Source organism: Saccoglossus kowalevskii, chromosome 2 (assembly GCF_978046115.1).
Source record: "Saccoglossus kowalevskii chromosome 2, keSacKowa6.1, whole genome shotgun sequence".
Lineage (NCBI taxonomy): Eukaryota > Metazoa > Hemichordata > Enteropneusta > Harrimaniidae > Saccoglossus > Saccoglossus kowalevskii.
In genome coordinates, this window is record NC_140642.1 from 2,725,582 (window position 1) to 2,749,560 (window position 23,979).

The 23,979-nt window shown below is 37.3% G+C and overlaps 1 long non-coding RNA gene across 1 annotated transcript; it reads right to left on the reverse strand.

Annotated features, from left to right (window-relative positions):
- Window positions 1–12,067: 12,067 nt before the first annotated feature.
- LOC146748048 (uncharacterized) lies at window positions 12,068–16,029 on the reverse strand. The gene is made up of 2 exons (XR_014931034.1): window positions 15,700–16,029; window positions 12,068–12,316 (listed from the first exon to the last, which is right to left on the reverse strand). It is a non-coding gene; the product is annotated as an uncharacterized LOC146748048 (long non-coding RNA).
- Between the last annotated feature and the right edge of the window lie 7,950 nt (window positions 16,030–23,979).

The following is a 23,979-nucleotide window of genomic DNA, read 5'->3' on the forward strand; positions in this document are numbered from 1 at the left end:
CTTGCCGCCGTTTCAATTCTTGTTCTTCTTGTTCCCTTTCTTGTTTTTGCTGTTGATTATTCTGATTCATTACATGCTGCTTGCATAGTAATAGTCGTAGTTGATGTAGCTTCTGATTCTTCAGAATCTGCTGGTGAAGCTTATCTTGTTCATCATTTTGTTGGAGTTGTTGTTCTAGAGGCGACTGTGAATAACAAATATCTTTTAAATACGCAAGTCTATGTGCAGCAATGTATTCTAGGTTTTTAATTGTCAATGACTGTTTTAATCCATAGTTTGTTACTGATTTTTGGACACTTCTCTGAGGTGTTGTATGCATGTAATAATTCAGATAAAAGAAGATTTTTCAAATAGTAAATATAGCTGATAGATTGACAAAATTCAATTAACGAAAAATATTATTTTTTTTAAATATACTTACTGATTTTACAATAGTGGTAGTTGTATAATCCGATGTTCCAGGAGGGCAAGGTACCATTTGAGATTTCGGATCCAATGGATATCCCGAGTTTTGTATATCATTAACATATGATACATTGTCTATTCCCTTTCCTTCTTGCACAATCTTATTAACATAATGGTCATATAAAAAGCTTTGACGACGTTGGACTAAATTTGGTTCTATCTTCTTAACATAATGATCATGTAGAAAACTGTGGCGACGCACAATTTGTTTTGAGTCTGTATAGTCTTCTTTGTATTTTTGGTCTGTTCTGTCACCATTTGGTGCACTTTGTACTTCACTTTCCTGACACATCTTAGCATTATTACACTTTGGTTCTATACAATATGGCTGGTGTATCTTCATTATCTTTAAAGAAGATGTGCGACTTGCATGACTCTTGGTATCACATGATATGTCTTGTTGTGAAAGGTATTGCACTGGCATCTGACATTTATCTTTATGTTTCATCAGTGAACATTCGGTGATATTAGAGTGTGTATCACCAAGGGACAACAAACTCACTAGTACATCATTTGTCAAAAATGCATCACCAGTTGAGGTGATTTTACCAGTTGCAGTGTTAGTACGTTTGTGATCATCAACTAAATTTGTATCACTTGGCAGTTTAGTGGGAACAGAATTGTTTCTTGATTGCTTGAGTTTTTCATTCTGATTGTTTTCATCGTGAACAGAATTGTGAACAATATTAGTGGGCTGTTTTGTCAAATTTGGCTCACGAATATAAGAACTACTATTATGTTCTTTGGTTTGTTTATCAATTATATTGACGGAAGCTACATCACTGACTCCAAGTTTTTGATTCATTTGTTCTTTCAAACTTGTGTTACTATCAGTTGTGTCACAATTTGAATGTGAAACATCACTGTTACAGGTGACCTGTTCATCCCCTTCTTTCTCGACTTCCAGAATATCGCTTTGATTACCACTCAGTTGTTCTTCCCCACTCAATTGTCTCTTACATATCTCGTAACATGGCTGTGGTGGTAGTCCACTCTCGATATCCTTTGTTTCCAGAATATCACTTGAATTACTACACAGTGGTTCATTCATAATCACTTCCTTGCTTTTACATAACTCGTAACTTGGCTGTGGTAGGTTATCACTATGAGCAGTGAATTGTCCACTCTCCATGACATTGGTTTCCAGAATATCACTTGAATTACTACACAGTGGTTCATTCATAATCACTTCCTTGCTTTTACATAACTCGTAACTTGGCTGTGGTAGGTTATCACTATGAGCAGTGAATTGTCCACTCTCCATGACATTGGTTTCCAGAATATCACTTGAATTACTACACAGTGGTTCATTCATAATCACTTCCTTGCTTTTACATAACTCGTAACTTGGCTGTGGTAGGTTATCACTATGAGCAGTGAATTGTCCACTCTCCATGACATTGGTTTCCAGAATATCACTTGAATTACTACACAGTGGTTCATTCATAATCACTTCCTTGCTTTTACATAACTCGTAACTTGGCTGTGGTAGGTTATCACTATGAGCAGTGAATTGTCCACTCTCCATGACATTGGTTTCCAGAATATCACTTGAATTACTACACAGTGGTTCATTCATAATCACTTCCTTGCTTTTACATAACTCGTAACTTGACTGTGGTAAGTTATCACTATGACCAGTGAATTGCCCACTCTCGATGACATTGGTTTCCAGAATATCACTTGAATTACTACACAGTGGTTCATTCATAATCACTTCCTTGCTTTTACATAACTCGTAACTTGGCTGTGGTAGGTTATCACTATGACCAGTGCATTGTCCACTCTTGATGACATTGGCATCCAGAATATCACTTGAATTATTATACAATTGTTTTTGTATAGTCCCTTTGCCCCCAAATGCCTCGTAATCATCACTATCACCATTACTAATAGTGTGTACTTTCACACACACTTCACTATTAAGAATTTCTACAGTTGCTGCATCAGCAGTGGTTATGCTATCTGTGAGTTGTTGTTCCATGCTCACTTTGCTCTCATTTGTTTCCAAAGTTGGCTGCTGAACAGCATCATTGCTACCAGTGGCTGCCTTGCCCGCGCTATCCTTGGTGTCCAGAATAGCATTACCATCACAAGTGAGTTGTTGTTCCATACTCACTTTACTCTCAGTTGTTTTCAAAGTTTGCTGCTGAAGAGCATCAGTAATACCAGTAGCTGCCTTTATCACACTATCCTTGGTCTCCAGAATAGCACTACCAACACCAGTGAGTTGTTGTTCCACACTCACTTTGCTCTCAGTTGTTTCAAAAGTTGGCTGCTGAAGAGCATCAGTACTACTTGTGGTTGCCTCACCCACACTATCCTTGGTGTTCAGAATAGCACTACCATCACCAGTAAGTTGTTGTTCCATACTCACTTTGCTCTCAGTTGTTTCCAAAGTCAGCTGCTGAAGAGCATCAGTACTACCAGTGACTACTTCGCCCACACTATCCTTGGTGTCCAGAATAGCACTACCATCACCAGTGAGTTGTTGTTCCATACTCACTTTACTCTCAGTTGTTTCCAAAGTCAGCTGCTGAAGAGCATCAGTACTACCAGTGGCTGCCTCGCCCACACTATCCTTGGTGTCCAGAATAGCACTACCATCACCAGTAAGTTGTTGTTCCATATTCACTTTGCTCTCAGTTGTTTCCAAAGTCAGCTGCTGAAGAGCATCAGTACTACCAGTGACTACTTCGCCCACACTATCCTTGGTGTCCAGAATAGCACTACCATCACCAGTGAGTTGTTGTTCCATACTCACTTTACTCTCAGTTGTTTCCAAAGTCAGCTGCTGAAGAGCATCAGTACTACCAGTGGCTGCCTCGCCCACACTATCCTTGGTGTCCAGAATAGCACTACCATCACCAGTGAGTTGTTGTTCCATACTCACTTTACTCTCAGTTGTTTCCAAAGTCAGCTGCTGAAGAGCATCAGTACTACCAGTGGCTGCCTCGCCCACACTATCCTTGGTGTCCAGAATAGCACTACCATCACCAGTAAGTTGTTGTTCCATATTCACTTTGCTCTCAGTTGTTTCCAAAGTCAGCTGCTGAAGAGCATCAGTACTACCAGTGGCTGCCTCGCCCACACTATCCTTGGTGTTCAGAATAGCACTACCATCACCAGTAAGTTGTTGTTCCATACTCACTTTGCTCTCAGTTGTTTCCAAAGTCAGCTGCTGAAGAGCATCAGTACTACCAGTGGCTGCCTCGCCCACACTATCCTTGGTGTTCAGAATAGCACTACCATCACCAGTGAGTTGTTGTTCCATACTCACTTTGCTCTCAGTTGTTTCCAAAGTCAGCTGCTGAAGAGCATCAGTACTACCAGTGACTACTTCGCCCACACTATCCTTGGTGTCCAGAATAGCACTACCATCACCAGTAAGTTGTTGTTCCATACTCACTTTACTCTCAGTTGTTTCCAAAGTCAGCTGCTGAAGAGCATCAGTACTACCAGTGGCTGCTTCGCCTGTGCTATCCTTGGTGTCCAGAATAGCACTACCATCACCAGTGAGTTGTTGTTCCATACTCACTTTACTCTCAGGTGTATCCAAAGTTGGCTGCTGCAGAGCATCAGTACTATCCGTGGCTGCCTTTCTCACACTATCCTTGGTCTCCAGAATAGCACAACCATCACCACTGAGTTGTTGTTCCACACTCACTTTGCTCTCAGTTGTTTCAAAAGTTGGCTGCTGAAGAGCATCAGTACTACCAGTGGTTGCCTCACCCACACTATTCTTGGTGTTCAGAATAGCACTACCATCACCAGTGAGTTGTTGTTCCATACTCACTTTGCTCTCAGTTGTTTTCAAAGTTGGCTGCCGAAGAGCATCAGTACTACCAGTGGCTGCCTCGCCCACGCTATCCTTGGTGTTCAGAATAGCACTACCATCACCAGTGAGTTGTTGTGCCATACTCACTTTACTCTCAGGTGTTTCCAAAGTTAGCTGCTGAAGAGCATCAGTACTACCAGAGGCTGCCTCGCCCATGCTATCCTTGGTGTTCAGAATAGCACTACCATCACCAGTGAGTTGTTGTTCCATACTCACTTTACTCTCAGTTGTTTCCAAAGTCAGCTGCTGAAGAGCATCAGTACTACCAGTGGCTGCTTCGCCTGTGCTATCCTTGGTGTCCAGAATAGCACTACCATCACCAGTGAGTTGTTGTTCCATACTCACTTTACTCTCAGGTGTATCCAAAGTTGGCTGCTGCAGAGCATCAGTACTATCCGTGGCTGCCTTTCTCACACTATCCTTGGTCTCCAGAATAGCACAACCATCACCACTGAGTTGTTGTTCCACACTCACTTTGCTCTCAGTTGTTTCAAAAGTTGGCTGCTGAAGAGCATCAGTACTACCAGTGGTTGCCTCACCCACACTATTCTTGGTGTTCAGAATAGCACTACCATCACCAGTGAGTTGTTGTTCCATACTCACTTTGCTCTCAGTTGTTTCCAAAGTTGGCTGCTGAAGAGCATCAGTACTACCAGTGACTACTTCGCCCACACTATCCTTGGTGTCCAGAATAGCACTACCATCACCAGTGAGTTGTTGTTCCATACTCACTTTACTCTCAGTTGTTTCCAAAGTCAGCTGCCGAAGAGCATCAGTACTACCAGTGGCTGCCTCGCCCACACTATCCTTGGTGTCCAGAATAGCACTACCATCACCAGTAAGTTGTTGTTCCATATTCACTTTGCTCTCAGTTGTTTCCAAAGTCAGCTGCTGAAGAGCATCAGTACTACCAGTGGCTGCCTCGCCCACACTATCCTTGGTGTTCAGAATAGCACTACCATCACCAGTAAGTTGTTGTTCCATACTCACTTTGCTCTCAGTTGTTTCCAAAGTCAGCTGCTGAAGAGCATCAGTACTACCAGTGGCTGCCTCGCCCACACTATCCTTGGTGTTCAGAATAGCACTACCATCACCAGTGAGTTGTTGTTCCATACTCACTTTGCTCTCAGTTGTTTCCAAAGTCAGCTGCTGAAGAGCATCAGTACTACCAGTGACTACTTCGCCCACACTATCCTTGGTGTCCAGAATAGCACTACCATCACCAGTAAGTTGTTGTTCCATACTCACTTTACTCTCAGTTGTTTCCAAAGTCAGCTGCTGAAGAGCATCAGTACTACCAGTGGCTGCTTCGCCTGTGCTATCCTTGGTGTCCAGAATAGCACTACCATCACCAGTGAGTTGTTGTTGTTCCATACTCACTTTACTCTCAGGTGTATCCAAAGTTGGCTGCTGCAGAGCATCAGTACTATCCGTGGCTGCCTTTCTCACACTATCCTTGGTCTCCAGAATAGCACAACCATCACCACTGAGTTGTTGTTCCACACTCACTTTGCTCTCAGTTGTTTCAAAAGTTGGCTGCTGAAGAGCATCAGTACTACCAGTGGTTGCCTCACCCACACTATTCTTGGTGTTCAGAATAGCACTACCATCACCAGTGAGTTGTTGTTCCATACTCACTTTGCTCTCAGTTGTTTCCAAAGTTGGCTGCTGAAGAGCATCAGTACTACCAGTGGCTGCCTCGCCCACACTATCCTTGGTGTCCAGAATAGCACTAACATCACCAGCGAGTTGTTGTTCCATATTCACTTTGCTCTCAGTTGTTTTCAAAGTTGGCTGCCGAAGAGCATCAGTACTACCAGTGGCTGCCTCGCCCACGCTATCCTTGGTGTTCAGAATAGCACTACCATCACCAGTGAGTTGTTGTGCCATACTCACTTTACTCTCAGGTGTTTCCAAAGTTAGCTGCTGAAGAGCATCAGTACTACCAGAGGCTGCCTCGCCCATGCTATCCTTGGTGTTCAGAATAGCACTACCATCACCAGTGAGTTGTTGTTCCATACTCACTTTACTCTCAGTTGTTTCCAAAGTCAGCTGCTGAAGAGCATCAGTACTACCAGTGGCTGCTTCGCCTGTGCTATCCTTGGTGTCCAGAATAGCACTACCATCACCAGTGAGTTGTTGTTCCATACTCACTTTACTCTCAGGTGTATCCAAAGTTGGCTGCTGCAGAGCATCAGTACTATCCGTGGCTGCCTTTCTCACACTATCCTTGGTCTCCAGAATAGCACAACCATCACCACTGAGTTGTTGTTCCACACTCACTTTGCTCTCAGTTGTTTCAAAAGTTGGCTGCTGAAGAGCATCAGTACTACCAGTGGTTGCCTCACCCACACTATTCTTGGTGTTCAGAATAGCACTACCATCACCAGTGAGTTGTTGTTCCATACTCACTTTGCTCTCAGTTGTTTCCAAAGTTGGCTGCTGAAGAGCATCAGTACTACCAGTGGCTGCCTCGCCCACACTATCCTTGGTGTCCAGAATAGCACTACCATCACCAGCGAGTTGTTGTTCCATACTCACTTTGCTCTTAGTTGTTTCCAAAGTTGGCTGCTGAAGAGTATCAGTACTACCAGTGGCTGCCTCGCCAACACTATCCTTGGTGTCCAGAATAGCACTACTATCACCAGTGAGTTGTTGTTCCATACTCACTTTGCTCTCAGGTGTTTCCAAAGTTGGCTGCTGAAGAGCATCAGTACTACCAGTGACTGCCTCGCCCACGCTATCCTTGGTGTCCAGAATAGCACTACCATCACCAGTGAGTTGTTGTTCCATACTCACTTTGCTCTCAGTTGTTTCCAGAGTTGGCTGCTGAAGAGCATCAGTACTACCAGTGACTGCCTCGCCTACGCTATCCTTGGTGTCCAGAATAGCACTACCATCACCAGTGAGTTGTTGTTCCATACTCACTTTACTCTCAGTTGTTTTCAAAGTTTGCTGCTGAAGAGCATCAGTAATACCAGTTACTGCCTTTCTCACACTATCCCTGGTCTCCAGAATAGCACTACCATCACCAGTGAGTTGTTGTTCCATACTCACTTTACTCTCAGGTGTTTCCAAAGTTGGCTGCTGCAGAGCATCAGTACTACCCGTGGCTGCCTTTCTCACACTATCCTTGGTCTCCAGAATAGCACAACCATCACCAGTGAGTTGTTGTTCCATACTCACTTTGCTCTCAGTTGTTTCCAAAGTTGGCTGCTGAAGAGCATCAGTACTACCAGTGGCTGCCTCGCCCACACTATCCTTGGTCTCCAGAATAGCACTACCATCACCAGTGAGTTGTCCACTAATGTTTCCATTTGTTTCTTCATTTTCACTGCTTTCATTGTTTGGTAACTCTGATTCTTGGAGAAGCGATTCTGAACTACTATTGGTCGGCTCGGCCAAGCTATCTGTGCTTTTAGCTTTTGATCTAGTATTATTGTTGTTACAATTTAATAATTTAGCTATATTGACAGTTCCACTGTCATTGAACAGTTTGATTTTCTCTTCAATATCATTATTGTAAGTTCGTGTCACGCATTGCCACCAGGCTCTATCAGTGGGGCAAGCTGCTCGTACAAGTTTATTCTGCCTGTACCACACATTATCAGTAATAGCATTACCAAATGCATTTTTTTTGGACAAGCTGAGAAGATTACTGAATAGCTTAGTTGCCCTTGCCTTCCACTCTGGGTTATCCACCACACGCATGTGCCAGGTTTCATCAATTTCCAATAGGTTACTAAATTTCAGGACGTAGGTCCAAGGTAACCAACAACGACGACCATGTCTTGGTTCCACATTCCTGTAATTCCTTTCCTTGGCCGTGGGCGCGGATTGTGCCATTCCAAGCAACGCCTGGATATACCAGTCAGCAATTACTGTTGATAAAGAATTCAATATTATTACGTCATGTAATTGCTGTCATAAATCAAGTATATGGTCATATATTTAATAACCTGGCAGAAGAACCAAACGATACCTCCTTATTGTTGCTTACGGAAGTGTTATGTGTTATATGTATAAAAATACGAAATCATGTTGAGAAGACTTGCTAAAATGTACATGTGCTTCATGATGTAGAATAACGTCGTGTTGTGAATGACAGAATTTCATATACACATTATTTATTGTCATCGTCCTGTGTATCATGTAGAAATGTTGTTGTGTGTTGTTGTCGTATGGGAACGTTGATTCAGCAATACATTAATTGTAAGATAAACTTGCTACATCCAAAAAAGTCATTCTGACAGTGCACTGAAAACAGCTGCAATCTCGATATCTACAAATTAATTTGTGTATGTGAACAAACGCTGTTTTATTTTCATGATCAACAATTTATATTGTTTAATGGTTTCAATATTTGTACTGATCAATAAAACAAGCTAAAAATCATTATTCTTTTACGTTAAGGTAGAAGCTTACTCATAATTTTTGAGAAAGTTGTTCATAAATCCCATGAAAATGTTCATTATTGCCCAATGCCGGCATAAAACAGTGTTCTTGTGTGCGTTTCAGTGACGTTTTTTGGAAAACTTGTCTTAATATTATTCAAAATATTTTTAGAACCATTTCATAGAACGCAATGTTAAAGAAAAATTGCATTTGTTAAAAGCCATATTTTTGAAATAATTCACGACAAAATAAATACCCAATCATTTAATAATATATGATTTTTTTCATCCTGTGTCACCAGGCTACAATTTGAAATATGGCATAATATTTCTGCCATAGGAACCTATGGTAAAAGCGTTATAATACTTGCAAAATTGGGCTAGTGATCCCCAATAATGAGTCAATATCCTAATAATGCACGGGAGTACAATTTATTGCAAAATGAATAAATTCAGGGTATTTACATAATGAGTAGGCTTAGGACATTCTGGTCATTTTCGCCTAGAAAATTGTGAATGAGTGTTGTTTTAATGTCGTTTTTATTCAACGCGTTATTACATTATTATAATATAGTTCTTGTGACATTATTAATTATACTTTACAAATATCTGATTACAATGTGTCATTTTTTTTTTCGAGTATAAACATTCGAGATTCAGTACACTGACGAATATACGCACTGTCTCTTATTCAGTTTATGTACTTTATGTACACGTACGTGACGAGTGTTTTCGTTAAAATTACAAATTAGTATTATAGTTTATATTTTAATTTAGTATTAAGTCGTGGCCTATATTACTGTAAATACCTAAAGTTGTAAGAATTGTAGTTACATGTATGAATATGCATCTCTTTATAAATCTATATAAACAATTGTATCCCAAACATCACGATTACGTAACTCGTCGACGGGCGACACTCATTCTACCGCTATGTTCCTACCTACAATAAACTCGTCTCTGAAGCTAACTTACAATGGCAAACGTACTTACCGAATGTCAACTTAAACAGGGTTTACTATACCTGTTAGAACGGATTCAAACATACAGGCTGCCGCGAGTATGTCATCTCTGGATCTAGTGATGACTGCTTTATAACGCGTCGCGTATTGTGTCTGATTGCGCGCATACAGAACAATAAGAACACAATCGTGCTACGCTGTCATAGAGGGCGCTTATTAGAGGTAGGTCACGTGACAAATTGTGTCTTACGATATGCCAGCAAAGCTGTTATTTTAAACACCGTAGTCTGAAAAAATTTGAAATGTTCTGCCATATATAATGAAATCTAGTTCTTATGTGCTAAATAGTGACCTTTATTTGGGCAAGCAGTATTTTTAGAAACGCCACACATCACTTTTCCTCATCGTTAACGAGGGAAAAGTGGTCATCGAAGCGAGTTTATTACCAAACGCTTCAGCGTGGTATTAAGAGTTTGTTTTCAGGGGTGGGTGATACCAAGGTGGGAAATGGATGCACATATGGGGTTAATTCCTTGAATTGCAATATAGAGGGTTCAGGCTGAAATACAATATATAGTGTTTTCATGTTTCGTCTGATATTTCTGTGGTATTCTGCTGCTGTAAGTAATGCACGATTTGTTCCGAAATTCAGTATATTGTGTGTATTCCAGGGTTATTCATTTTTTGCTGAAAACACCCCTATTTTTTAGTGGCAGAGTCGAATAGTCTCACTCCCTCTGGGAAATCTGCATTGTTGCTTGAATGCGAGTTAATTAAACACATTTTCCAGACCGGCGGAAGAGTATGCAACAGCCAATTTTAACAGCCTGTCACATGATTTTACTCTGAATGTCAACATGAAAAGAGGCTAGTCCATTTTACGCAGGAGTAATTGGGAGTAGAATATGTGATTGGATAGTATCAACAGAGATGTGTATAGTGAAAAGTAATATCTATCCTTCATTTGCATCTCTGAGCATTTCTGTTTTAGTATATTGATTTGAAAATGTTGAACTTGCATGATTTGCAATGTGTTTTTTTTACTGGGACTCCCCTATTGATCGAATCCCGGGTTTGAACGAGAACGGCACACCACGTGATTCGTTTGAATACAATGCTGATGGCAAACATGCCGTGTTACTGTGGTACTCCACTGACGGGATGACTTACTAGTACTGCATGCTACAACTTCGCTTGCGATGTTGCTTGTTAGCCATGGATTACATGAATCTTGATTACCAGTCAAATGTTGCTCATTTGACGTTGGTAATCTTTATTTGGAACTGAGTAACTTCATTGCCAATGAAAACCGGTAAAAAACAAGCAATATGTTTTCGGTTGTTATCATGGAAGGGACCCCTTACGAAAATGTTCTATAGAAAGTCTATCAAAAGTTTTATAGACTTTCTATCAACATTTTTCTATTGATTTTTATAGAAGTTTTTCGAAGAATTTCTATAGAAAGTTTATAAAGGTTTTAAAGCATTTTCGCCCGTTGTTCTATAAAACTTCTTTAGAAAGTTCTATAAAACTCCTATAAACATTCTATAAAACTTTTATGGAAATCCTATAAAACTTCTATAAACATTCTATAAAACTCCTATAAACATTCTATAAAACTCCTAAAGACATTCTATAAAACTCCTATAGACATTCTATAAAATTCCTATAGACATCCTATAAAACTTCTATAAAACTCCTATAGACATCCTATAAAACTTCTATAGACATTCTATAAAACTTCTATAGACATTCTATAAAACTCCTATAGACATTCTATAAAACTTCTATAGACATCCTATAAAACTTCTAGACATCTTATAAAACTTCTATAGGCATTCTATAAAACTTCTATAGGCATTCTATAAAACTCCTATACACATTCTATAAAACTTCTATTGACATCCTATAAAAATCCTATAGACATTCTATAAAACTCCTATAGACATTCTATAAAACTTCTATAGACATCCTATAAAACTCCTATAAACATTCTATAAAACTCCTATAAACATTCTATAAACATTCTATAAAACTCCTATAAAACTCCTATAAACATTCTATAAAACTCCTAAAAGACATTCTATAAAACTTCTATAGACATCTCATAAAACTTCTATAGGCATTCTATAAAACTTCTATAGGCATTCTATAAAACTCCTATACACATTCTATAAAACTTCTATAGACATCCTATAAAACTCCTATAGACATTCTATAAAACTCCTAAAGACATTCTATAAAACTCCTATAGACATTCTATAAAACTTCTATAGACATCCTATAAAACTCCTATAGACATTCTATAAAACTCTATAGAAATTATATACAATGTCTATCAAAGTTAAATGCTGTAGCATTTACATACATAATTCACATCCAATCTTGAAAAAATAACAAGCACAATACATGTTTTATGTCATATATTAAATAATTCCTCTGAAGTTTCATACACACTCAAAAAAAATTGCAATAAATAAATATTAACTTTGTCAATAAATTACACTTATATCAATGTGGTTAAGTAGGTGTAAATGGTAGGAACTGCATAATAGTTTTTTTGCTAGAAATTGCGATAACAGAGTAAAAAACTTTGCTTTCTTATGATTACAACTGCATCATACCCTTTGGACTTGAAGAACTGCTGATACTACAGTCTGTAATGAAACAAAACAAAATAACTGAATTAATAAATGTACACATTGTTGTAGCAGCATTCTACTTGCATATACAGTATGATGCTAAATACAACTGATGTCATTATGATGCAGTAGTGTTTTATCATTCTTGTGCAATGGAATATTTAGTTTTGTTTTCAAAATAGCGAACTTGATTAGGTTCAAGGTGAACACAACCCTAAATCCTATATACCAAATTATTTGGAATACAATTGTCATGACAGGGGTTGCAGATATCAAGAATATTGCAGTCGGTATTATATTTTAGACGTCTAATGAGAATAAATTAAGACCTTCAACTGGTTCTAAAATACTTTAAAGCATGTTATTTTAGCTAATTTAAATAAACCATAATTTCAAGAATTTGCTAATTTACCTAAATTCAAATTCATTAAAATGGCTTGTACCTATTTCAAAGAAATACAAAAAATACTCTGACTTTATGTAATAATATGCACTGGTTTTAATTTGGGTTAGTAAATATAAGTAAAAACAACTTAAATAAAAATGTACTACATGTACATTAGGAGCAAATGATCATGCCATTTCACAAGTGAAAATTAATTAATTTAATGTAATAATATGCATTGGTTTTAATTTGGGTTAGTAAATGCATTTCACAGGTGAAACTTAATTGTTTTGTTGCAATTGTTGATTATTACTCAGTCGTAATCATAAAAGCATATAAAATATCAGTTTGTTGGTTTGTCATGAAGTACATGTACAAGTAAAATTGATTTTCATTCTAGCAGCAAATGTTCATGATCGCTGCACACACAAACTCAATGTAAAATAAAACCTGCCATGTATATTTTATGCATCAGCTGACCTGAAATTGTACGCATTATTTGACCTGATAAGTCAAACTGGTTGTTAACCATTCCGAATGGTTAGGGTTAAACATATCCAGGAATTTTTGATAAATTGAAGATAAATTGAAAAAGTACTGTGGAATACTTTATATTTGCTGGAAATAATTTTCACTGAAAAGGCTTTTTGGGTGTTTTGCTTGGAATTTATTTTCACTGATTTTTGATGAGTTTAATGTGAAATATAGGAAAAAAGTATATTCGCTAGATTTTATTTTCACGGAATCATCCCTTCAGCGAAAATAAATTCCAAGCGAAAATAAAGTATTCTACAGTATTTAACACTTTTCAGCACGATATCAGCTAATTGTTAAACAGAGTTTACCTATTCATTTTCGTCATGATTTTGTATCCTTGAATGGGCTTCAATAACCATGAAACAAAGTTTTGTATGACTGAGTGCCTGCCCTCAGCATAAATGCAAGGTGCACACATGCTTCAAACATTTGAACTGAGAACAATCAACAGCAACTAAGCAACAGTCCGCCATTTTGAAAAGTACATTGCATTATGGGAACCCCAGTCTGGTCAGGAATGAAAATTGAGGGCGCTTCAGTAGTGGGGGGGGTGTAGTGGTGGACAGATTGACAGAATGTAGGAATGAAAACAAATTTTAAAACACATGTTCTGACAACCTCAGTTGAGCACTTCATATTAGTAGCAATTACAATAAATGCTGGCTCTGCTATTATTTTAGGGCTTATGACATACAGTTTTAGGTTTCATAGAAGTTTTATAAGAATCGTATAGTTTTTTTATAAAATATTTACCTGGAAAACACTATGAATGAAAGTTAATAATAAAACAATTACATGTATGTCATGTCCTGACCACCTCAGTTTAACACTACTCATTAATGGAAATTACAATAATTGCTGGCTTAGCATTGTTTTTGGGCTTTTGACAAACAATATTAGGTTTCATAGAAGTTTTATAAGAATCGTATAGTTTTTTTATAAAATATTTACCTGGAAAACACTATGAATGAAAGTAATAATAAAACAATTACATGTATGTCATGTCCTGACCACCTCAGTTTAACACTACTCATTAATGGAAATTACAATAATTGCTGGCTTAGCATTTGTTTTTGAGCTTTTGACAAACAATATTAGGTTTCATAGAAGTTTTATAAGAATCGTATAGTTTTTTTATAAAATATTTACCTAGAAAGCAATATGAATGAAAGTTAATAATAAAACAATTACATGTATGTCATGTCCTGACCACCTCAGTTTAACACTACTCATAAGTGGAAATTACAATAATTGCTGGCTTAGCATTTATTTTTGGGCTTTTGACAAACAATATTAGGTTTCATAGAAGTTTTATAAGAATCGTATAGTTTTTTTATAAAATATTTATCTAGAAAGCAATATGAATGAAAGTTAATAGTAAAACAATTACATGTATGTCATGTCCTGACCACCTCAGTTTAGCACTACTCATTAGTGGAAATTACAATAATTGCTGGTTTTGCATTTATTTTTGGGCTTTTGACAAACAATATTAGGTTTTATAGAAGGTTTATAAGAATCGTATAGTTTTTTTATAAAATATTTAGGCCACACTGATTTAATTTTATGGATGACATCCTCTGAAGACCTCAAAACTAATGCGAGAGGGGGGAAAAAAAAAAAATTCGGCCAAAAAAAAAAAATGCTGCTAAAACCACAGGACTACGAAGCTATTATTACGAATTTAACCACAGTGTATCAAAAAAAACAACAAGTCTTTATTTGTAGGAGGCACATGCTGATGTACACATTTCGTACTGTATTACTGTCACAGGTATCATCACCTTTGATTTTGAAAAGGCAATAAGGTAAGGCAGATGTTAGCTTTGCCAAAGGCATATACATCAACTCAATAAGAAAGAAAAACTTACTGTGTTGTATTGAAAAAAAAAAAAAATTAAAAATGAACAATAAGTTTGTCAACAGCAACCTGGAAATTAACTTCTTTGACATTCAAACTACAGCTTTTAAAGTGACACTTCAGATAGACTAAGTGTAGACAAAAATGCTCAAGAACTACTTCAACTCTGTAACAAATTATAAGAGGCTCGATATGGCTTAGTCGTTTCCACGAAACGAAATGAAACAAAATAAAACGAAATAAAACGAAACGAAACCCTAACCCTAACCCTAACCTTAGATTTTGAACGACCTCAAACACCGTCACGTCCGTATTTCACAGTGTGAAATTTTCTCAGATATTATTGGGCCAATGAAAAAAAAATGCGAGTTAGGGTTAGGGTTTGGGTTTGGGTTTTGTTTCGTTTCGTTTCGTTTCGTTTCGTGGAAAAGACTAAGCCGCTCGATATTGAAAAAAAACACCAACAGAGAGTCAACAAAAATGTGGATGCAGAAAATTATGTACATGTATCTTGATGAAAATGCGTCATATGATCAAAATATTACTGAATGTGTGCAAGCAAATTATCCGAATCAGAAAATGAAAAAAAAAAAATAAGAAGAAAATTTTCTTCACCCCGTAAAGGGACTTCGGCCAAGGAGCTTCTGCTGCTTTCGTTGCAGTTTTGTCGACTTCAATGCGGACAAAGCAACCGAACTGACTTGTCGCCTGACCGACTTTTAGGCCACCATACACCTCCACTCCTCTCCCATTTCTCTCATCATTGCAGAAGAAACGCGGGACAGCCACTCTGGACAATATGTTCTCAAAGTTGTCTGGGCGAAACTCGCTTGCCGCTACCGACCTCTCGTATAGCTGTACATGTAAAAACGTCTCCCTGGCCAATGTCAATTGCGTACCAGTCTACAACAATCCCTCCGTTTCACGTATTTTGGTGGTGTGGTCGCCATGTTGGATCATTTATGACAAAATTTGCATGTTTTGAGGCAATCTCTTTCCCATAGGTCTTTGCGCTTTACGTAACGCGCATCTAACTGTGCGGAGTTTGGTTTTGAGGTTTGCTGGTTCCCGCCTCAAGTGTCATGGGCATACCAAGCCACAAGAGGCCGGTAACTAGTAACGGTTCCGGCATTCTGATTGGTACACCACTTTCTCGTTGCTTGTTCCATTTCCCTTAGTTACCTGACGTCAGCGCTTACGCTCGTGGCCGTTCAGGGGTTTCCTTTTACTTTCGAAAGTTGGGCGAATAAAAAACTGTTTCGTTTGTTATAAATTTTCACAGAAACAGCGAGGAATGTCAGAAACATCTCAAATGTGTAAATCTAAGCAGGCAGTATGTTTGAGCATGGCTTTATTGTAGTATTATAGACATGTTTACGCCGAACGGAACTTGGAATGTTTTCAAATTACGTCACTCAGTCACGTGCCTTCCGGACGGGAAACCGGCCCAAATGGAACAATATGGCGATTACTAGTTACCTGCTTCGCTGGTTCCCGGCGTCCTTTGCGAATGGCAGGTAGGACGCAGGTAACTAGTAATCGCCATATTGTTCCATTTGGGCCGGTTTTCAGGCCGGAAGGAACGCGACTGGGTGACGTAATTTGAAAATATTCCAAGTTCCGTTTTGCGTAAACGTGTCTGTAATGCTACAATAAAGCCATGCTCATACATACTGCCTGCTTAGATTTACAGATTTGATATGTTCTGTGCAAATTTATAACAAAAGAAACAATTCTTTTTATTCGCCCAACTTTCGAAAGCAAAAGGAAACCCCTGAACGGCCACGAGCGTAAGCGCTGACGTCAGGTAACTAAGGGAAATGGAACAAGCAACGAGAAAGTGATGTACCAATCAGAATGCCGGAACCGTTACTAGTTACCGGCCTCTTGTGGCTTGGTACGCCATGACACTTGAGGCGGGAACCAGCCAAGTTACCTGCGTCCTCGTTGTGTCGTCACCAGAAGCGCTGTCCCAGCACAAACCTGTGTCATATGACGCCTTACTAGCCGAGTTTGGCTAAAATTCCGCTCCGCCGCCTCTTTACAACAGTGTTTATACGCGGAACTTGATATTGCTTTTTACAATTTGGGCAATCTGATTAAAATCTGATGTAGTGTACGGGCTTTAATTATTTTGGCTATAAACTTATTTTAATTTTATTTTTTATTACTTTTGTTATTAATGCCCTTTTATTTTATTATTTTACTTTGATTTTGTGATTTTTTTTTAATTCTGCCCTACCTACATCGATGTAGGTAGGGCGGAATTAAAAAAATCACAAAATCAAAGTAAAATAATAAAATAAAATAAAATAAAATAAAATAAAATAAAATAAAATAAAATAAAATAAAATAAAATAAAATAAAATAAAATAAAATAAAATAAAAGGGCATTAATAACAAAAGTAATAAAAAATAAAATTAAAATAAGTTTATAGCCAAAATAATTAAAGCCCGTACACTACATCAGATTTTAATCAGATTGCAATTTGGGTTGCCTGTGAATCACATATTTTAGTGAAACATTGTTTATAGAGTGAAATATTATTGTCATACATAATTCAATCTTTGAAACAACAGAAACTAACACATAATAACGATAACCAAATTTGTGTTTGAAGTTCGAAAGTAGTTGCGTTATTTCCGGTTTCAACTAGTTCGAAAATAGAACGTTCTTGAGCACAATAAAATCACGCGTAGAACTCCATTCGAACCAGACTCTAGCAGCGTAAACTTATTGTAATTTGCGCAATTTGGGCCCAGTTTGTTCTTACAAGTTTTCTAAGTTTCATTTATCATTATTTAGTAAACAGGTCTCTGAAACGATTTAATATATCCGTAAAATACGTGGAAATCGACGATTGACTTCGAAACGTTCGAAATTTCGAACAAACTCCCGACACACCTTGCGCGATATGCGTCAGATCGGTGTAGAACTTGAAGACGCCGACCTGCAGCGTCAATGCTGCGTCCTACCTACCATTCGCAAAGGACGCCGGGAACCAGCGAAGTTTTGAGGTAGTCCAAAAGAAGTTTTACGACAAGTCGGCGCTTTGCGACAATATGAGTCGGCAAGTTCCGAACAGAAAACCGATCTGTGGAGTCTCGTCGTAGGAGATCTTTTTTTTTTTTTTTTTTTTTTTTTGAGAACAGCCGAAAACTAATATGCGCGCGGATGTCATCCATAAAATTAAATCGGTGTAGCCTTATCTAGAAAGCAATATGAATGACAGTTAATAATAAAACAATTACATGTACGTCATGTCCTGACCACCTCAGTTTAGCACTACTCAACTACTCATTAGTGGAAATTACAATAATTGCTGGCTTTGCATTTATTTTTGGGCTTTTGACAAACAATATTAGGTTTCATAGAAGTTTTATAAGAATCGTATAGTTTTTTTATAAAATATTTACCTAGAAAGCAATATGAATGAAAGTTAATAATAAAACAAATTACAAGTATGTCATGTACTGACCATCTCAGTTTAACACTACACATTAGTGAAAATTACAATAATTGCTGGCTTTGCATTTGTTTTAGGGCTTATAACATACAATATTAGGTTTTATAGAAGTTTTAAAAGAATCATATAGATTTTTGATAGATATTTTTTTTATAAATTGTAGGAATGAAAAACATCTCTTATAACCATTTTTCCATTCCTGATTTGAGTTTACAAGCGAGAATGAGATGAATACAATTTAATAATGAAATCTCATTGTGTAAACAGAGTTGATCTGCTCTTCAGAAATTCTTTAGAATTTCTATACAGATTCTACTAATCAGAAATAAGACTTTAATAATACACTATATTGACTTAAACATGAAAAATTATATAAGAAATCTCCCCTCATTAGAATTAATGTACATACAATCAGTTTATAAAAGACCTATAAAGAATCTTTAAAATGTCTATAGAAATGCTATAAAGAAAATCTATACAAATTCTACAGAAAAGTCAAGTCTATTCAGATTCTATAAGATTTCTACAGAAGTCTATACAAGTCTATAGAAGTTTTATAGAACTTTTTCGTAAGGGACATGAACGTGAAGCTAACGTCTGTTTATAACTAAAACCGGGCACCTTATACGAGGTTCGCAAAATAACATGGCAGTCATTAGAAGTCACTTTATTTTATTGTTAGGACGTATTCAGCCGTTAAATGTATTATTTCCAACCGTTTTGCGATAGTATTTTCTAGATTGGAGGCAGCATTTACATTTTATTCAAAGTTCAAAGCTGCGTTGGGATTACGTTGACAGCGGTAACAATGTCGGCGCCGGTGATCTCTTACCAGTGCGCAACGTAGCCAAAATAAAAGGCATGATCATTTGGGCACTGCTATTACAAGACTTTGGCTGTTGCCATGGTAGCGGTGGGTCGGGATTGTTTTTCCAATTAGTGATGGTACGACCTGCCTGTCAAGTATGAACAAAATCAGCCAAGCCAAAAAAAATCACGGAAGAGTTAAAAAGCCATTCCTGCTGAACAGTTACTCTAACTTCGGGGTCAACTTTCTCATTAATGAAAAAAGATATCAAAAATTCAAATAGTAACTTTTTGCCCACACTCAAGCCGAGTACAATGAGCTATGTCTGAGGTGTTGTATCACAGGAAGTTGGACAAACTTATGTATTTTAATAAATTATTGAATAATAAAATGTTATATAACTTTTCTTTTACCCCCCTCCCCTTCCTGGTATCTATTTCAAGTGTTTTTGTCAGGTTCAAATCGTTTACCAGCATTTTTGGCATGTTAGATGTACATCACATAGAATACTAGGATTGGGAGAACTTAATGTTTGTTGACCACCTGGAATCTGAGTTTTATAAATCTTGAAGGGCTCTCGGAAGATCCACCCGCTGCCTGGACCCGCAGTAAAATCTCCGATTAATATGGAGCCGCAACCATCAACATCGATATACCATGAGGTTTCTGCTGGCGACGTTGTGGCGTTACTCAGTTCCAAATAAAGATTACCAACGCCAAATTAGCAAAATTTAACCGGTAACCAAGACTCAGTCTATCCACGACCAGCAAGCAACATCACAAACGAGGTTGTAGTGTGCAGCTCACGAGTCAGCGACGACCGATTTCAACGAAAGTCATTCCGTCAGTGGAGTACCGCAGTTGCACGGCATGTTTGTCAATGCACAGATCTGTGGAGGAACTTTTAACTTCAACATCAATCGTGTATCGTAGTCGCCCAGTTTAAGTTCTGGTTCAGTCGTGGTCCCAACTAAAGGGCGACAGTCGTCGTGTCGCGTCTTATTCGATATGGGACTCATAGCGACGCGACGTATACAAGGCGTGTAAAATACATTGTTTATTTACATGAAATTCGAACACGCGCTGCGCTACGACCACCGCGCTTAAACATCCACGAGTTATTTATTCGGACAATGACTTAAATTAGACGTCTGATTATTTTATTTTCACACGTACAGCGACACGCGTTCTACACTGACAAGCGTTGCTAGGTCGCATCACTGTCTTGGAGCATATTAATGGGCAATTGGGTTCCCCGATCTAAATTTCTATCCCGGTTTGTTGCACGTTCTTTTTTTAATATGAAATAATCAAATATGGGACATATGTATAATAACAGAACCCCACACCCTCCCCGTGGCTTCGCTCGTGAAAGTACGGCAGCAGGATACACCGCATCACTCGTGAAAATAACTTCCATACGCAATGAAAGCCATGGGGAGGGTATCTGTCATAATACTTCATTATCACTGAAAACATTTTTCCCCTGAAATAAATTCCAGTGAATATGCCATTTCCTTCATACTCTATTGAGACACAGCGCAGTGAAAATTGGATTTGCACTTTACAGAACATGCCCATTCACAATCGTATGTTTCTGCCATGTGCTATATGTAAACACGATAATGCGGTCAGTGAAGTGATCATGAAGGCAAAGGTTTTGGAAATTATGATATCAAAAACTGAAATCACAAACCATCAGTCAAATGTGAATGATATAGCTGTTATAGTGTTATATTATAGCTATTATGTTATAGTGTTATATTATAGCTATTATGTTATAGTGTTATATTATAGCTATTATGTTATAGTGTTATATTATAGCTATTATGTTATAGTGTTATATTATAGCTATTATGTTATAGTGTTATATTATAGGTATTATATTATAGTTTTCTATTATAGCTGTTATGTTATAGTGTTATATTATAGCTGAAATGTTATAGTGTTATATTATAGCTATTATGTTATAGTGTTACATTATAGGTATTATGTTATAGTGTTATATTATAGCTATTATGTTATAATGTTATATTATAGCTATTATATTATAGTGTTATATTATATCTATTATGTTATAGTGTTATATTACAGCTATTATGTTATAGTGGTATTTTATAGCTATTATGTTATAGTGTTATATTATAGCTATTATGTTATGTTATAGTGTTATATTATAGCTATTATATTATAGTGTTATATTATATCTATTATGTTATAGTGTTATATTATAGCTATTATGTTATAGTGTTATATTATAGCTATTATGTTATAGTGTTATATTATAGCTATTATGTTGTAGTGTTATATTATAGCTATTATGTTACAGTGTTATATTATAGCTATTATGTTATAATGTCATATTATAGCTATTTTGTTATAGTGTTATATTATAGGTATTATGTTACAGTGTTATATTATAGCTATTATGTTATAGCGTTATATTATAGCTATTATGTTATAGTGTTATATTATAGCTATTATGTTATAGTGTTATATTATAGGTATTATGTTACAGTGTTATATTATAGCTGTTATGCTATAGTGTTATATTATAGCTATTATGTTATAATGTTATATTATAGCTATTATGTTATAGTGTTATATTATAGCTATTTTGTTATAGTGTTATATTATAGGTATTATGTTATAGTGTTATATTATAGCTATTATGTTATAATGTTATATTATAGCTATTATGTTATAGTGTTATATTATAGCTATTTTGTTATAGTGTTATATTATGCTTTTGGGTTCACGGGTAAAATAAAATAAAAGACGATCACGTAACAGTACAAAAACACCTTGGAACCCCGTAGGCAGGCCGGTGACACCGGTTCGCACTTAAGGGGGTACCAACCCCCCTGCCAAATTCCAAGTGAAAATCAAAACATTTAAAACACAGAACAAGTAACATAAAACAGATATGCACTGCTGTAAGTGTGTGCAATGATAGCCCACCAAGAGGACAAAACTCTTGGCTCCTGTGCGTGTGCTAAGTTTGCTAATACAATGATGTTCGTTTGTATCGATGTTTAACAACAAGACAAGGCAACTTCCTGTTTTAAATAGATCATACCTGCCACAATTACAGTAGAATGCGAAGTGTGTTATCCTCGATTTTACATAGTGCATCCTCTACCGTCCACATAATCTCAAATTCAGGCAGTTGGTTCATGATCCGGAAACATTCATATTCTGTTTCAAGCCTCGACTTAATACTTTGAATAAAAATGTCCAGAGGCTCACTCGATCCTTTGTTTTGCCTTTTATTACGACGGCTGACATGAATTGCAACCTTAGCCATGCACGCTAAGAAACAAAATAAACCTTGTGCCTTGCTCGACATAAAGTGTTTTGAGCGATAGGGTGGTAAAATAGTGAACCACCAAATCGGAATGCGAAAATCTGGTTGAAGCAGTCGCGACGCGATGTTATTAAAATAATGGAGTAAGGCGCTATTTGATGGACAATCATAAAAAATGTGTTGAAGTGTGTCAACTTCATCACAAAAGGGACATTTATCTGAATTGTTCAAACGAGCTTTGAACAGAAATCTCCCCGTTGGAAAGGCACCATGGACAATACGCCACTGCAGATCCCCATATTTGTTAATGACTGGTGTTTCATAGCAATCCTTGAAGTTGGGTTTAGCACTTTCAGGCAGACTAAGGATGTCCCGCCAAACAGTGTCAAGTTTTTGTAAGTGTTGTGTTATTGACTGGACACGTATTAGATATTTAGAGATTGCGCCTTTTTCAAACTTATATAGTGGCAAATTTAGTTTATCAGAAAAGTGCAGTTCAAAGCTATGATGTGAAAGAGGTTGATTACACTTCCCGTTCTCTTTCTAGTATCTTTCCATTTGGTAGGAATAGAATCGTGAATGACCTTGATACTGAGATGGAGAATACGCTCGGAATGGATTTTAATTTTATCCGACATATCAGCGGCCTCCAACCAAGTTTTATTCGTTTCTGATACCAAATCACATACTTTGGTTATTCCCGCGTCAACAAAATGTCTGAGCGCAAAAGGCTCATTTCGTATGGGATGTATGATGAGTGGGTTGTTAAACAGTGGCTCATTAAGAATATCAGTTACGTTATTATCATTGAACTTACGCACTTTCTCGACAGATTTCCAACACTGGAGGAGCTCACAATAAAATAATGGCAATCTTTGTAAAGGCGCTTTGATAGTGGTGCATAGAAGTTGACTTGCATATGACATATTGCTCGCTTGCATAAAAAAGTAGTCTGTGAACTTAAAACAGGGGTGGTCATGATTATTATATAGATATCTTTGAATATAGGAGAGTCGCATAGTACTTATGCGTGTTGGAAGATGTGTAACCTCTTTCCAAGGGGAGGTACAGTGTTGCAGCAGATACCCAATGTCGCCCTTGCCAAAAGAAGTCGAGCAGCATTTTCTGTACCTTCAGAACTACGTCCGATGGCGGCACAAGGCTATTAAAGCGATACATTAACTGCGATGAAATCAGATTATTAATGATAAGAGCGCGCGTTCTGTAAGACATGCTGTAAACAAAATGATTCCAGAAGTTGATCTTATTATTTACTTTTGCAACAAGTTCAGCCCAGTTCTGATTCGTATAAG